The following is a 17,146-nucleotide window of genomic DNA, read 5'->3' on the forward strand; positions in this document are numbered from 1 at the left end:
GGGTGAAGACAAGACTACAAACCTAGATGAGGTTTTAGGGAGTATATTTGGTGAGAGTGTGGAAGAAAGAGAGGAATGGAAGAAGGGAAACAGAAGAAAGGCCAAGGCACATAGAAGGAGTGGAGATAACACTGAAGTAACCAAATCTATATCTAAACCACTACCTTCCATACCTGAACCCCTTGTTGCTGATCCCACAATAAACATCCATGGTGAACCAATCATTCCAAAAGAGGAACCTATTGATTGGGACACTATCAAATTGCCTACCTTTCTAACCACTCTTCCACTACCAAAGAAACAGAAAAGAAAACCAAAATCTACACCTCCCATAACCTCTAAGAAATTCACTCAAAAACAAAAACCTAAGCCTAAGTCACCCATTTCTAAAGATGATTATGTTCACATCTGTGACATAAAAGAAATTTCAGACATTGAACTCTATCTGGATGAGCTGGAGGATGTAAGGGGAATAGCTGCCTACAGACAGCTACCAGAGAGATTAGTGTTCAGATATAAAGGAGCTGGGGAAAGAACATGGCCTCTCCACAGGATTCTGGATGAAGGCTACTCTACCTTGATTAGAGTCTTTTCAGCTATACAAAAGGATTCTGGCTTTACCAGAACTGCCAAGACTGAAATTCTCAACAAGATAGCCAATATAAGGAAAACTTGGAGGGAGCCCAATGCTTTACCCAGGACTTTACTCATTCAAGAAAGGGAAATGAAAATTCACAAATCACCTCATTGGTTGATGGAATTTAGAGATGATAAAGGAGTCAGAAGATTTTTCAGACTTGAAGACCAACTCAAGATTGCCAGCAATGAAACTCTCAAAGAAATGCAATCTAAGTTGGATGTCAGTGTTGAAGATGAAGCTGAATTCTTCAGACAACTCCAACTCCAAATTGAGGAAAATGACAAAAGGCTAGGAAAGAAAACCAGGGAACAAAGAAGAAAAAGATGATTTGCTCAGACTAAAGGAGTGTCCTTGGAAACACTGTAAATCTTCAATTACCTCCTAGTACATACACTTTTGCAGCATTTTTAAATTTCTACTTAGTTTCAATTTATATATCTGTTAAGTGTTTTGTTATCATCAAGTTAACCCTGAATTTATGCCTACAATTCTTATAGACATAAATAGGGGGAGATTGTTAGGAATGTATGTGCATTAGTTTGATGATATGTTTAACAAAATACTTAAGTAGAAATTTAGTGTCTGTAGCCTCAACGGATAAGACCACTTTGGCTATCCGTTGATGGTGTAGCTTTACTTAGAAATAAGTCTAGTGTTGTAGCATATTTCAGTCTCTGTATTTAAAATGTAATTCTTGGAAGTTGAGAGAAACTATGAGTCATGTTGACTACTAGATGATATGCAGATAGGAAGGCCAATTGTAAATACTTCATGCCTTGTAATTTTGTATAAGTGAAGTGGTATCAACGGATGACTTAAAGACCTTCAACGGATGAGAAGCTAAGCTTCAACGGATGTCTCTAAAGCTTCAACGGATAAAGTCATCAACGGATAACATCCTTCAACGGATGAGTGCATCAACGGATGAAAGCTTCAACGGATAACATCCTTCAACGGATGAGTGCATCAACGGATGAAAGCTTCAACGGATGTTCTGATGATTAGCCGTTGATAAGGGGTAGTTGTACCTACAAACAGAGGCACATGGGTTGATAGAGACAACTGAGATGTGGTAGCCGAATTTCAGGAACAACAGAAAAAGCAGCCGTTCTTCTTTAGTACAAAGATGCAATAGTCAACAAAGTACTGGAGTGAACAGGAAAAGAAGCAAGTGAAGATCTTATTTTATTACTGTATTTTATATTGTTCTTCACTTGTACACTTGGTAATATATAAACCAAGTAGAAGCTAGTAATTAGAAGAGAGATTTTCCAGAGCTGTTTAGAAAAATATTGAGAGAAAATTCATCTAGTTTGTACTAGGATGCAGCTGTGATCAACATTGTTTAATCACAGATTTTCTAAAATACCATCTCTGGTGGAACAACAAATCCACCAGAAAAGTTTTTAAGGTCTGTTGTGTTCTTTACATTTGTGCTTGAATATATATCTGTCTGTATTAGCTTAAAGCAATTCACACACTTGTTCTTCTTGAACACACAACTTTCATAAACTGCTCAAAACTTGAAAAAGTTTTGAGATTTACATTCAACCCCCCTTCTGTAAATCTCATTGTTAGTCCACTAGGAATAACATCCTCCCCTGTTGTAAAGATAATACTTGGGGACCCTTGAGCACCACCATCATCATAGATTCCACTTCTCCAAAACTCCAGCACTTGGGTTCCAGAGATTGCTTTAGGTTGGGTCAAAGCATACCCAATATCAGAATTAGCAAGAAAGTCCTAAATAAAGTGAAGTTCCGATGGAGCTTCAGCCTTGCTAAGAATAGACGAGTAGTTGTTGGGAACAAACTTAGCTCCATTGAAAATCAAGTCTTTTGGTGCCATCTCTATAGAAATTGAGAAAGATGGTGTTTGCAAGGTGTTTGATAAAAGTCCTGAAAGAAAACGCTTCAGAGAATATTAGAGAGAAAGAGAATAAAAGAGATTAAGAATAGAAAAGTAAGTAAAAGATAAGAAAATCTTTTAACTCTCATATATATACTCTCTCTACTCAACAGTTATATTTTTGAAGCATGGGATACACTTTACACCTGGCAACGTGTGAACAGTCAGTAAAAAAGTTAAAATAGGAGTTAATGGGCACGTAAAATAAGCAATAATTACCGTGCATATGCAGTTTTTCAGGACAAACACGTTTACCACTAACCCATAATGATTATGATTGTTTTTATCTTATTACCTGAATATATTCTGATTTAAATATGACTGTTTCAGTTTTTACCACAAATAAGTCAAGTAAAGAATAATGCCATGTAAGCATCAAGGATTCCATCAGGATTTAATATCAGAACTTAACTTATATCAGATTTTAACAATCATCAGAATATGGCTTCTGAACTCAAAAAGTGAATATCTTTTTCTGTGATTCTTCATACAAATACTGACTTGTTTCCTTTAGAGTTTAATCATCATAACTTCCATTAGAACTTGTCCTCAGAATTTATGCAAATGACACTTAACTGTTTGTCAAAAACAACTTAATCACCACAGTAATTTTCATCATTCATATGGAGTGAAAGTGTGTGCATTCAACAAAATATCACATAAAGATTAAAGTCTGATAAACTTCAATACATCTTAGAAATAAGGCATAACTAAGAAAAGTGCTTAAAATTTGTCATCAATCATGAAGTCTACTATAGAACAAATTTATGCAAGAGTCCACCTCAACAGTTTGTGCTCATTTTATACATCTTTTGAAATTCCTTTTTACAGTGGCTTCTCAGTGTAAGTGAGTCACGACTGCTTATCAGAATTTATGATGTTGTCAAAGTATTTCTCCAGTAATCAGAGAATGTGAAAAGTCACCAAGAAAATTTATTTTCTTTTCTAGTGCATATTACTTAATACCAGCAATGCACTTGGGTCTTTCCTTGCACATATTTACTCTAGATCTCAAAGGAGTACCTGACTTTTATTTCATTTTTTTATTTTCTTTTAATAAGTGAGGCTTATCAGCATTTAGTTCATCCTTAAGATTTATTGACATCAGAATCTAACAGATAAGAAGCAAGAATTAGTTTGAGACTTAGTAATAAGATACACAAAGTAAACTTGACTAAGCTCAAAATCAGAAATTGCTTTTGTTAATGAGTTTCCACATAAACAACTAATTCAAACATGGGATTTCTAGTATGTTAAAGACTACTAGGTCAGCATCTAGCACAATTATCCTCATTAGATTGAATAGTCACAGAACATTCTAAACACTATTAGAGTTTAAAGATCCACATCAGATAACAGTCGGTATTTAATGAATTTCAATTAAAGAACAGATTTCATGAAGATAAGACAATCTATAAACACTGATTATAAAGTCTGATGCATGAGAACAAAATTTAAGCAGATTTAGTGAAAGAACCTGAAACCATCCCAAGTTTATTTACCAGTCTTGTAAAAGTAGCTTCACATAGTGGTTTTGTGAAGATATCTGCTAGTTGTTGATTTGTTGGAACAAAATGTAATTCCACTGTACCTTCTATCACATGTTCCCTTATGAAATGGTACCTAATGCTGATGTGCTTTGTCATTGAGTGTTGAACTGGATTACCGGTCATAGCAATAGCACTTTGATTATCATAGTAAATAGGGATTTTAGAAAATTCTAACCCATAATCCAGTAACTGATTCTTCATCCAAAGAATCTGTGCACAACAGCTTCCTGCAACAATATATTCTACTTCTGCAGTTGATGTGGAAATTGAATTATGTTTCTTGCTAAACCAAGAAACCAGTCTGCCTCCAAGAAATTGGCAGCTTCCACTAGTGCTTTTCCTGTCTATTTTGCATCATGCAAAATCTGCAACTGAGTAACCTATTAGCTTAAAATCTAATTCTCCAGGATAGCACAATCCCAGATTAGTTGTACCCTTAAGGTACTTGAAAATTCTTTTCACAGTTATTAAGTGAGGTTCTCTGGGATCAGCCTGAAATCTTGCACAAAGACAGGTAGCTTACATGATATCAGGTCTACTTGCAGTTAAATAGAGTAAAGAACCAATCATACCTCTGTAGTTAGTAATATCTACTTGTGAGCCAGTATCTTTATCTAACTTGGTTACAGTGTCCATGGGAGTGGATGTTGTTGAACAATCTTGCATTCCAAATTTCTTCAATAAATTTCTAGTGTACTTGGATTGACAGATAAAAGTACCTTCTTCATTCTTCTTGACTTGAAGGCCCAGAAAATAACTAAGTTCTCTCATCATACTCATTTGATATCTTGACTGCATTAGCTTTGTAAACCTCTCACAGAGTTTGGCATTTGTAAAACCACATATGATATCATCAACATATATATGTACCAAAAGTAAGTCCTTTCCATGATTGAGGTAGAACGGTGTTTTATCAATTGTACCTCTGTGAAATCCACTTTCTAGAAGGAATTGAGCTAAAGTCTCATACCATGCTCTAGGAGCTTGCTTAAGGCCATAAAGTGCTTTGTCAAGCCTGTAGACATGATTTGGAAATTTTGAATCTACAAAGCCTGAAGGTTGTTCAACATAGACCTCTTTTTCCAATTCTCCATTAAGAAAAGCACTTTTCACATCCATTTGAAAGACTTTAAACTTTTTGTGAGCAGCATAAGCCAAAAAGATCCTTATGGATTCTAATCTAGCAACTGGTGCAAATGTTTCAACATAATCAATACCCTCATGTTGAGAGTAGCCTTTAGCAACCAGCCTTACTTTATTCCTTGTAATTATGCCATCACTGTCAGTTTTGTTTCTGAACACCCATTTTGTGCCAACAACTGATCTGTTCTTTGGTCTTGGCACTAGGGTCCAGACTTTATTTCTTTCAAATTTATTTAACTCTTCCTGCATTTCTTGCACCCAATCAGTATCTTGAAGAGCTTCTTCCACTTTCTTTGGTTCAGTTTGAGATAGAAAAGAATGATAGAGACATTCATTTGATGTTGCAGTTCTAGTTCTGACACCTGCTTCAGGATCTCCAATAATTAAGTCAGGTGTATCTAATTTGGTCCACTTCCTTGCAGATTGAAGTTGACTTCTAGAACTGGATCCTCCCCCATGATCCATGTTGTCTCCATCAGTATTTTCTGATGCTCCCCCTGTAGTTATGCTCTCTGAGACTTCAGAATTTGAATTGGATCCTTCAGGATTTGAAGTATCAGAGCTTCCAGAATTATCAGAATTTGGCTCATCAAAACTAGATGAATTAGAACTTTAAGAGCCAGTGACAGGTTCGGATGCTTCTTGAGAGTCTTGAGATGTGGTAGGATCTTCAGCTTGCTCCCCCTAGACAGGTGCATTTTCCTTTGGAGTTGTTACCACAAATTCAATGACATCCGTACTTACAGGTTCAGAGTTTAAGTCATCAGAATTTACAGAATCAGAATTTAAGTCTTCATTTTCAAATCTCAGCTGAACGTGATCATTGAAATCTTCAAGTCCAGTAATCTTCTTATCATCAAAAGATACATTGATAGATTCCATGACAACCCTTGTTCTTAAATTGTAGACTCTGAAGGCTTTAGTGGAAATTGGATATCCAATAAAAATTCCTTCATCAGTTTTTAGATCAAATTTTGACAGCTGTTCAGGATGAGTCTTAAGAACAAAACACTTACATCCAAATACATGAAAGTATTTCAGATTTGGCTTCTTTTTCTTCACCATCTCATATGGTGTTTTTCCATGCTTGTTTATGAGTGTTACATTCTGTGTAAAACAAGCAGTCTGGACGGCTTCAGCCCAAAAGTAGGCTGGCAGCTTTGCTTCATCAAGCATAGTTCATGCAGCTTCAATGAGAGTTATGTTCTTTCTTTCTACAACTCCATTTTGCTGTGGAGTTCCAAGTGCAGAAAATTGCTGTTTGATTCCATTCTCTTTGCAGAACTCTTCCATGATTGAATTCTTGAACTCAGTGCTATTATCACTTCTTATAATTTTAACAGAATCTTTGACCAACTTATCCAGCTGTCTGACATGATCAGTTAGAGTAAATGCAGTTTCATTCTTCTTGTGCAAGTAGTACACCCAAGTGTACCTTGTGAACTCATCAACTATAACCATAACATATTTCTTCTTTGCAATAGACATGACATTGACTGGACCAAATAGATCAACATGCAGTAGGTGATAAGGCTCAAGAATTGATGACTCAATTTTTCTCTTGAAAGAAGATTTTCTTTGTTTTACCTTTTGACATGAATCACAAAGGCCATCAGGAGCAAATACTGATTTTGGCAATCCTCTCACAAGATCTTTCTTTACAAGCTCATTTATGTTGTTGAGGTTTAAATGAGAGAGTCTTTTGTGCCAATTCCAGCTTTCTTCAATTGATGCTCTACTCAACAGACAGATTGCAGAACCATCAGAACTTGTTGAAAGTCTGGCTTCATAAATGTTACCATGCCTGTAACCTTTCAGAACCACTTTTCCTGTAGAATTGCTTACAACTTCACAGTGTTCTTCAAAGAAATCCACATGATAACCTTTGTCACAGATTTGACTCACACTCAGCAGATTGTGTTTAAGTCCTGAGACAAGAGCTACTGTTTCAATGATGACATTCCCAAGATTAATACTGCCATATCCAAGAGTTTTTCCCATGTTTCCATCTCCATAAGAAACTCCTGGGCTAGCTTTCTCCACAAAGTCTGAGAGCAGGGCTTCATTTCCAGTCATATGTCCTGAACATTCACTATCCAGTACTAGGATGTTTTTCCTGTTGCCCTGCAATCACAAAGACCACTAATGGTTAGTTTTAAGGACCCAGCCTTGCTTGGATCTTTTGGCCTTTTTAAGTTTGTTAGCAATTGCAGCAGATTTAATATCAGAGTTTATGCTAACATGTTGTTTATCAGAACTTATATCAGACTTTACACTAGAAAGAGTTAAAGCAACTTTCTTCAAAGAAGGTTTTATTTGATAATAATCATAGTATAAACTATGATATTCCTTACAAGTATAAATGGAATGCCATAAACTTCCACAAAGGAAATAAGGATTTTGTGGCTGAAACCTAACTGACTGACTCTTAACTCCTGACTTGGGAGGTAAAGAGTTTATATTCTTATTCTTCCTGCAAAAAGAAGCAAGATGGTTAGAGTTTCCACAGTTATAATATTTCTTTCTAGGAGCATTAGGAACAGGCATATAATTATTGCTTTTATTCACACCTTTCTTTCCATTCCTATTTTTCCTAGCTGCCTTAACCTTGTTGACATTCATTATTTCTTTCAGCTTATGCTTAAGCTGCATTTTTGTCATTAAGTCTATGTTGACTTCAGCTGGTTTATCCTGTTCTAATTTGTCAGAAGTTGAATTCTCCTTAACTTCTGTCACAAACTCTTTCATCTTTTCAGAATCAGACTTTACAGTTTTAGCTACAAACTTAACAGGATTTACCTTTGGCTTAACAGTTTGTTTAACAACAATTGGCTCAATTTGTTCAGTTCCTTTTTCACTTTTATCATCTCTATAACCTAAGCCCTCTTTCCAGTTTCCATTACTTCATAAATTCTGAGTTGTCCTGCCAGAGTTAGTCCAAGTCCTGATAATCTCTTTTTCTTTTTCTAACTCAGTTTTGAGAGATTTATTCAATTTTAGCAATTCATCTCTAACATAAAAAGCATCATCTCTATCTTTCTGAGTTTGATGGAACATAACTAACTCTTTTTCTAAATAATCATTCCTTTTCTTATAAGCAAGATTTTCAGAAGTTAATCTTTCACATGTTAAAGTTTGATCTCTGTAGCTAATAAACATGGTTTTAAGATATAATCTCAACTCAGTAATATCATCAGTATGAAAGGCATAAGTTGTTTGAGGTACCTTTAATTCAGCAGTTTCAGGGCTACCATCAGCATTTGCCATTAAAGCATAATCCACCTCATCTTCAGAATCTGAAGAGTCTGTCCAGCTTTTCTTCTTTGTGACAAGTGCCTTGCCTTTGTCACTCTTTCCTTTCTTGCAGTCAGGAGATATGTGGCCTCTTTCACCATAATTGTAGCATTTGACTTTTGAGTTGTCTCCTCTGTCAGACTTTGCACTTTTTCCTTCATACTTTCTGAACCCTTTCTTATCAGTACTTCCACCTTTCTTGAAAAACTACTTTCCCCTTCCGAATTTCCTGTAGGCTATCTTTGTGATGCCCTTCACCATAAGAGCACACAATTTCATCATCTCTTCATCAACATCTATTTCAGGTAAACTTTCAGTTTCTGAATCATCATCATCAGAACTTGATGATTCTCAATCAGACTTTATGATGAGAGCTTTTCCTTTGCCTTTCTTTGAGATAGCCACTTTGGGGAGTTCCTCCTCATCCTTAAGAGCAACTATCCTTGACTTTCTCCCTTGTCTCTTGCTTCTTTGATCCATCTCAAGTTCATAAGTCTTGAGCATACCATAAATTTCATCAAGAGTAGTTTCATCAAGAGCATAGTTGTCTCTTATAATAGTAGCCTTCAAATCCCAACTTTCAGGAAGAGCTAAAAGGAATTTTAGATTTGAATCTTCAAGATCATATTCCTTGTCCACCAGTGACAGATCATTCAAGAGTTTGACAAACCTGTCATATAAGTCAGTTAATGACTCATCACTTTTTGAGTCAAAGTGCTCATACTCTTGAGTGAGTATAGTCCTCCTGTTCTTCTTGATTGCATCAGTTCCCTGGTATCTTGTCTCCAAAGCATCCCATATCTCCTTTGCAGTCTTGCAATGAATTACCATGTTTGACATGACATTATCAATGGCACTATGCATCAAATGCCTTACCTTTGCATCCTTGAAAATGGATGAGATATCTTCAGCTGTATACTCACTTTTCTCCTTTGGTATGGTCTTTGCTGGCTGATCTGCAACTACAACAGAGAGCTTGGTTGGCTTATACAGTCCTTCATTAATTATGTCAAGGTATTCTGGATCTGTAGCCTCCAGAAACATAGCCATCTTCACTTTCCATATGGGGTACTCAGAAGGTCTCAGTATGGGAACCCTAATAGTCTCATATCGACTGTGGATTTGAGTCTTTTGAGTTTCTTCACTTTTGGCGGGCTTGGTTGGATTTTCTTCTTCTTCAGACATGATTGTTTTGGATCTTTACTGTATGTGTGTTAACAGATAGGCTCTGATACCACTTGTTAGGTCACACAACACTGTAGAAGGGGGTTGAATACAGTGTAGAATACAATCAAATCGATTTCGAACTCAAGTAACAGCAAACAGATATATTCGATATAATAAACTCTGTTACAATGGAACTGTTCTCTCTCAGTGATGAACAAATATCACGAGAGCTTCTAGGTTACAATGTATGATCTTCTCGATAATGATAACACGTATAGTGTAAACCTAGGTATGTGTTTATATAGTACACAGTTACAAGATAACTTCTAATTGATATGAAATATAATTCTGTCTCCTAAAATATATAAATCAGATATCTTATACAATTCTTTAAGTCCTCTAACTCTTTCCATGCATATCTTCTTTTTAGTCTCGATCTTCTTTCCTGTAAATCAGCTTCATTCATTAACTGTTAGTCCTCCCGTACTTAAGTTCTGATATCCATCTTCTGATATTTATCTTCTGATAAACTAAGTCCTGATATCCTTAAGTTCTGACTTCCAGTAAGTACTGATTCCAATAAGTACTGATATTTCCTGTTTGTTAAGATCTGAAAACTAAGCATGAAACATATTAGACATGACATCTTAAATATATCTAACATGATGGATTCACGGTTGAGTTCTATTTGGCTACTTGGGACACTATTAGTGTAACACCCCCAAATTCGGGGTCAGGGATCTCGGTTTTCACGAGTTCCATTTTCATTAATAACATTTAATCTTAATAAACAACCAAGTACTGCGTACAGTGACCCCACAATACACATACACATACCACAAGTTATAGTATCAGAGATGAATACCAAAAATGTTACAAGTCATATTATCTATAGTTATAAGTTATTACTCATCAAAAGGGTTTATGAATAAATTTACATATTCTTTGACATTATAACAATTCATAGAATACATAAGTCTGGTACATCAAAGTTGAAAGTCTAGCCTATTGGTAGCTCCTACCTCAGCCATAGCGGCATCAACGCCTACAGGAAGCTGCGGAACATTTCCAACCTGTTCGCGAACTGGGAGTTTGGTCCTGTTCATGTTTCCTAACTGTTGTTGTGTGATAAAGAAATGAAGCAAGGGTGAGCAATACAACTCACCAAAATAACATATGGTGTTTGATAAAGCAAAAAATCTTAATAGATAACTTTATGAAGATATATCATTCATAAGATGATCATATATTATATATAAGTTTAAAAGATGAAGTTACAAGATACTCCAAAATAGTTATATATGTTTACCCCATAAAAATCACTTGAAAACCATTGTTATTCAAGAAAAAAAATCAGATTCAACAGTTCATCATATATCAATGAAGATACAAGGAAAGACTTGTATAAAACTCATTTGTTTGAAAAGAAACTCTTTCGAACCCCTGTGTGAAAGTAGACACAAGGTTTTGTTCAAATACATTAAGAAGAAGGAAACCACTGGAATAACGTGATACCTTTGTTGATCAGGAAATGTACCTCTATCTATAATTCTCTACTAGTAGGAGGATAAATTCCGTTGGGTCATCACCCTGGCCACATGAGGGCGATATGCTGGACTGTCCCACAGCCTTCTACGCTTTGATGGACTGCCCCACAGCCTATTTCACTTACTCTGGCACATAAGGTGCCAGACCATTCTTGTTCCTTGAAGAATCATATCCTTATAATTGGAATCCGAAATTAATCGACTTTCCCAGAGCGTATAATAGCGCATTGATAGGTACAATATTATATAATCAACTACTTCTCGAATGTGGGCAAGTATCAAAACTTTCTTTATCAATTCAGCAACCTTGTTGCGAAAATAAAATGCAATACTGAGCTAGGTCCCTTATATTTTGAGCGAGTATTTAATTCCCCCTCTAAAGGAAAGATTTAAATTTGAAAATGGGTTTGAGATCCGCTCTATACTTTTGAAATCATTTGGTACAGTTTGAAAATCGTTTTCAAAAACAGTTTTAGGAAAGGAATGATTTAAATAAATTAAATCGTTTATCAAACTCATTTGAAAACATATAAAGAATATTAAAATAATATTCCACAAATAATCATTTATTAAAAGATATAATAAAATAAACAAATAATTAAAATAAATCCTTAAATGAATATTCAAAAATAATATTCATATAATAAATAATAAAATATCTGTAAGTCAGATCTATAATCGAATAATCAAAGTAATATTTATTAGTAATATTTGATCATAAATAAGATCTTAAATGAATATTCGAAATAATATTCATTTATAATTTAGAAACTATCGAATAATTATCATTTGATCAATAATTTTGAAAACTATATAATATACTCGGGAACATCGCCTCCCAGTTTGAAAATTAAATGTTCAGCTCGTAAGCCCTAGACTAAGGGTATATGCAAATTATAGTTATCTCTAGCTTAAGTATTATGCAGTTTATAAACAATTAAATCAACAATGAAATATCAAGATTTCAAAGTAGGCATGCATATATAAATCATATCAACATGCTTCAAAATATCGCAAGATTTGCTAATAACAATTATGCACTTATCTCAAGGCGATGCATATATATATAACATCACAACAACAGTTATATGGGTAGAAAACTTACCTGAGTGTTCCAGGGTAGACTGAAGCTTAGAGTGGGTCCGGTAACCTATGAACAACAATATAGGCCGGAATTAATCCTCGATCGCTTAAGAAACTAGACTTTATCCATTTACATTAGTCGTTCGCGCACCCTCGGCTCCATCATTTTTATAAAATTAACTATTATACATTTTAAGGCGACTGTTTCGCCTAAACCATAAATCGTATCTACGGAACCACATGTCAAAACGAAGCTTACGACATGATCTAGCTAAACATGGCAACGGTAAGTTCATAACAGTGGGTGTTCTATTCCGAAAGTTAAACTTATGATGGATACGTGTACACAATTTCCATAATTTACCAATCTAAATCAATTCATTCCAACTATAATTCATCCACAACTTCAAGATCCAAACCTATGCTACTGATTTCAGTCAAAATAAGCTCTAGAATTTCAATCAAATCCAATCCAATATTACCATCTCCATAATCAACTAATCTACTTAATAATCAAAGTTCAATTCAAGCTTAATCATTCAAATAACTACTCATCCATCCAACCCATCTAAAAAAATAAAGAAAACAAACTTAACTTATTACTAAAGGTATAGAAGCTTTACCTTGCTTGGAGGGTGGAAAGTTGCTAGGGAGCCTCAAGGAACCTCGATCTAGCCTTATACTACCTTGATCTTGCAATTGAAATCAAGAACACAAAGTTAAGATTTTGAAAACACTATTCACCCTAATCTTTGATGGATGATTAAGATATGAAACCCTTGGAACTAAGAGCTCAAATTTATACCATAACTAAGTTAAGACATATAGGATTCAATGAGACCAACCTCTTAATTTTTGAAGGTGTGGAGCTTGGACTTTGCTTTTTTCTAATCCACCATTTTTCCTTGAAAAGTCGAATGAAGAAGAAGGAGATGGGAGAAAAGCTTGTTTGGTTTGGTTGCCTTGGGAAATGAGAAATGAATACTTGGTTGAGAATGATCTTGGTAAAGTAGGTGTTAAAAACATGTAGATGAGAATGATCCTTGAAGAAATATCTTTTCCAATTGCTTACATCATCAAGCTTGCATCATTTTCTTGCCACATGTCCTCTCTCTGTGGTGTAATGATGTAACTTGCTCTTATCAACTTTTTTAATTCCTTTGCTTCTTCTACAAGCTTGATTATTGGTCGCTTATTTGTTTTACCGTCCGCTTAACTCTCGTTCTCGTTGATTGTTTGAGGGACCATATATGGGATCTTATTACTTGGGTTTCCCTAAATCTTTCTTAATATTTAATATTCCTTTAATGATCCTCTCTTATAATCCTTCAATTGAAATCCTTTTAATCATATTACCTTGTACTTAATTCTTTCGGTATCTAGGGGATTTTTTCGGGAAAAATTAAAGTGTCCGAATTTGAATTCTGATGACCTTTACAAACACTCATTTACTTTACGGAATACTAATACGATCTCAGAATTTCCATAACAGTAATCCTATATATTGTGGTCCAGTAATTTTGCTTAATCAGCAAAAACAGCAAAAGTTACTATTCATCAGGGTTCCAAAAATTGGGGTTATAACAGTCTCCTCTCCTTAAAAGAATTCCGTCCCGGAATCAGATAGGAAACAATTGGGGATACCTTTCTTAACATGCGCTTTCTAGTTCCCAAGTCAATTCTTCCATATTGCGGTTCTGCCACAAGACCCTGACTAACTTGGTCACCTTGTTCCGAAGCACTTGCTCCTTTTGATCCATAATCCTCACTGGCCGCTCCATTATGTTAAGTCTGGTTGCATGTCTACGTGTTCGTATTCCACTATATGTTTGGCATCCAGATTATACTTTCTTAACATTGACACGGGGAACAAGTTACAAATTTACTACAGGTTCGGGGCTAGAAATAGCTCATATTCCCAATACGTCTTAATATCTCCATGGGTCCAATGAATCGTGGAATTAGCTTTCCTTTCTTTTCGAACCTCATCAATCATTTCCAAGGGGATACCTTTAACAACACTAGGTCCCCCACTTCATACTCTTTGTCCTTTTGAGTCAAATCAACATACTTCTTTTGTACATCCTGGGGTTGCTACCAGCCGTCCTCAAATTGAATTTATTATGTCCTTGGTCCTTTGGACCACTGCTGGTCCGAGCATCTCGCTCTCCAACTTCATCCTGATACAAGGGAGATCGACATCTTCTTTCCTAAAGGGTCTCATAAGGCGATACTCCAATACTGACTATCATCTATCTTCGCAAGAAACTCAATCCGTGCTAAGGGTGATCATTCCAAATTTCTTTCAAGTCTAAAGTAAGTATGAAATGAGCATGATGGGAGAACTAACTTACTTCCTTGGTTTACAAGTTAAGCAATTTAGTGATGGAATATTCATTAGTCAAACTAAATATATTTATGATCTTTTAAAGAAGTTTGATCTAATGGATTGCACATATGCAAAAACTCCCATGGCCACTGCAACTAAACTTGAATTAAACACTACTGAAAAGTCTGTGGATATTTCAAGCTATAGAGGCATGGTTGGCTCACTTTTGTACTTAACAGCTAGTAGGCCAGATATAATGTTTGCTACTAGTCTTTGTGCTAGATTTCAAGCTGATCCTAGAGAATCTCACTTAGTAGCTATTAAGAGGATTTTTTAGATTTCTCAAGGGAACACCAAAACTTGGCATTTGGTACCCAAGAGATTCAGGTTTTGATCTAACTGGTTATTCAGATGCAGATTATGCAGGTTGTAAAATAGTTAGAAAAAGTACAACAGGAACCTGTCAATTTCTAGGAAACAAGCTTGTATCCTGGTTCAGTGAAAAGCAAAATTCGGTTTCTACTTCTACAGCTGAAGCTGAATATATTGTTGTTGGTAGTTGCCGTGCACAGATTTTATGGATGAAAAACCAACTTTTGGACTATGGTCTACAAGTGGACAGAATTCCTATTTCCTGTGATAACACAAATGCAATTTCCATCACTGAAAATCCAGTACAACATTCAAGAACAAAGCACATAGACATCAAGTATCACTTCATTAGGGAGCATGTGATGAATGGTACTGTGGAACTTCATTTTGTTCCAAGTGAAAAGCAGCTTGCAGATATCTTTATCAAGCCACTTGATGAATCCATCTTTACTAGGTTGGTAAGTGAATTAGGTATGTTAAATTATTCTTAAATTATTTCTGATAATTTTGCAAGTTGTGATGCAGCCAGAAACTTAATTGATTTGTTTGTTTTAAATGAAATTTTGGCTAAGTCAAAATTTACATCTCGATGGATGCTCATTATCCATCGAGTTTGATCATCCGTCGAAATAGAATAGCTTGGTAAAAATCAATTACCTTTCTGGATTATTTTATACCCGACGGATAATTGCTTTATTCTCATCCGTCTAATTGTCTACATCTTAGCCGTTAAAAGTACTGAACATTATCCATCGGATATACCTACAGTCTGTAAGTATATCATGACGGATAATTGACAGAATTTTGACAGTTTATTTTATTTTTAAATGGCTATTTTGGGCAATTGTGATTGGGTCTTTTATTTTTAACTTTAATTTTTATTCCTTTTTAATCTGAGAATACATAAAAGCCTCACTTCAAGTTTAATTTAGTGTTTATCATTTTCTATTGTAAATAACTGCTATCTTCTTCCTCAAAGCAAAATCCTCTTTCTCACTGCAAATTTCCTCACTTTAACAATGGCACCAGTAGTCAAAATCAAGTCTCAGTCAGGATTTATCTATGAGAAGAACAACTCCGCTGCTCTTGTGAACAAGGAAATTCCTGGATCTGAATATTTTCACAAAATGTTGGACTTTGTGAAGGGATGCAAACTCAGTTATGCCATGCTGGAATCACCCACAATCTACTGTGAAGTTGTGGAGGAGATATGGACAACTGCAGTGTACCAGTCTACTGACAAAACCATAACTTTCACTCTTAAAGGTAAGCAATTGTGCATTAACAGTGATAAAATTCAAGCATGCTTTAAGATTCCTGAGAACACTACTACCAAACCACACACAGACGCTAATTTAGTTACCATGCTTAATTCTATTGGTTATGCTCTTCCTACCACTAAATTAAGTGAGATTAGAAGGCTAGGTTTTAGAAAAGAGTGGAGTTATTTTTGTGATTTAGTTACAAAGGTGTTTTCTGGTAAGATAAGTAATTTTGATTCTGTCAACACTGTCGTGCTTAACATGCTTTATATGCTAGTTACTGATAAGTTCTATAATTTCAGTGATATGATCATGTTTGAGTTAGGTTACAAGTTAGGGGAAATTAAAAAGAGAGCTAAAAATGTCTATTATGCTAGATTCTTTATGATTCTTGCTAACCATCTTATTTAGGATATTGTTATTGAGAACCCAACCAACAAACTGGATTGTTGGGTTCAAGAAATGAGAGTGATTGCAGATCTTAACAGAACAAGTCATCATAATGAGGTGCCCCTTTTCTATTTTTCAATCATGAAGGTCACTCGGGTAAGTGAGGTAAGCACCATTGTCTCTACTATTTCTACCTCCCATATTTCTTTGCCTTTGAGTGTGTCTATGGAATCTGTGTCAATGACCCAACAGATGCCTACCCAAGCCTCTAAAACAAAAATTTCCAAATCTAAAACAAAGAAAACCCCTCTGGTTTCTCTCAAAAGAAACTAGTTGCAAAATCTACCAAAGCTAAAGAGGGGAGTATGAAGGGTGGTAAGATAGGTGAGGGACAGGGTGAACATCAAAGAAACCCCAAGGATAAAGATGGAGAGGTGAGTGTACCCAAGCCTAGCTACACC

Source organism: Apium graveolens, chromosome 6 (genome assembly GCF_009905375.1).
Source record: "Apium graveolens cultivar Ventura chromosome 6, ASM990537v1, whole genome shotgun sequence".
NCBI lineage: Eukaryota > Viridiplantae > Streptophyta > Magnoliopsida > Apiales > Apiaceae > Apium > Apium graveolens.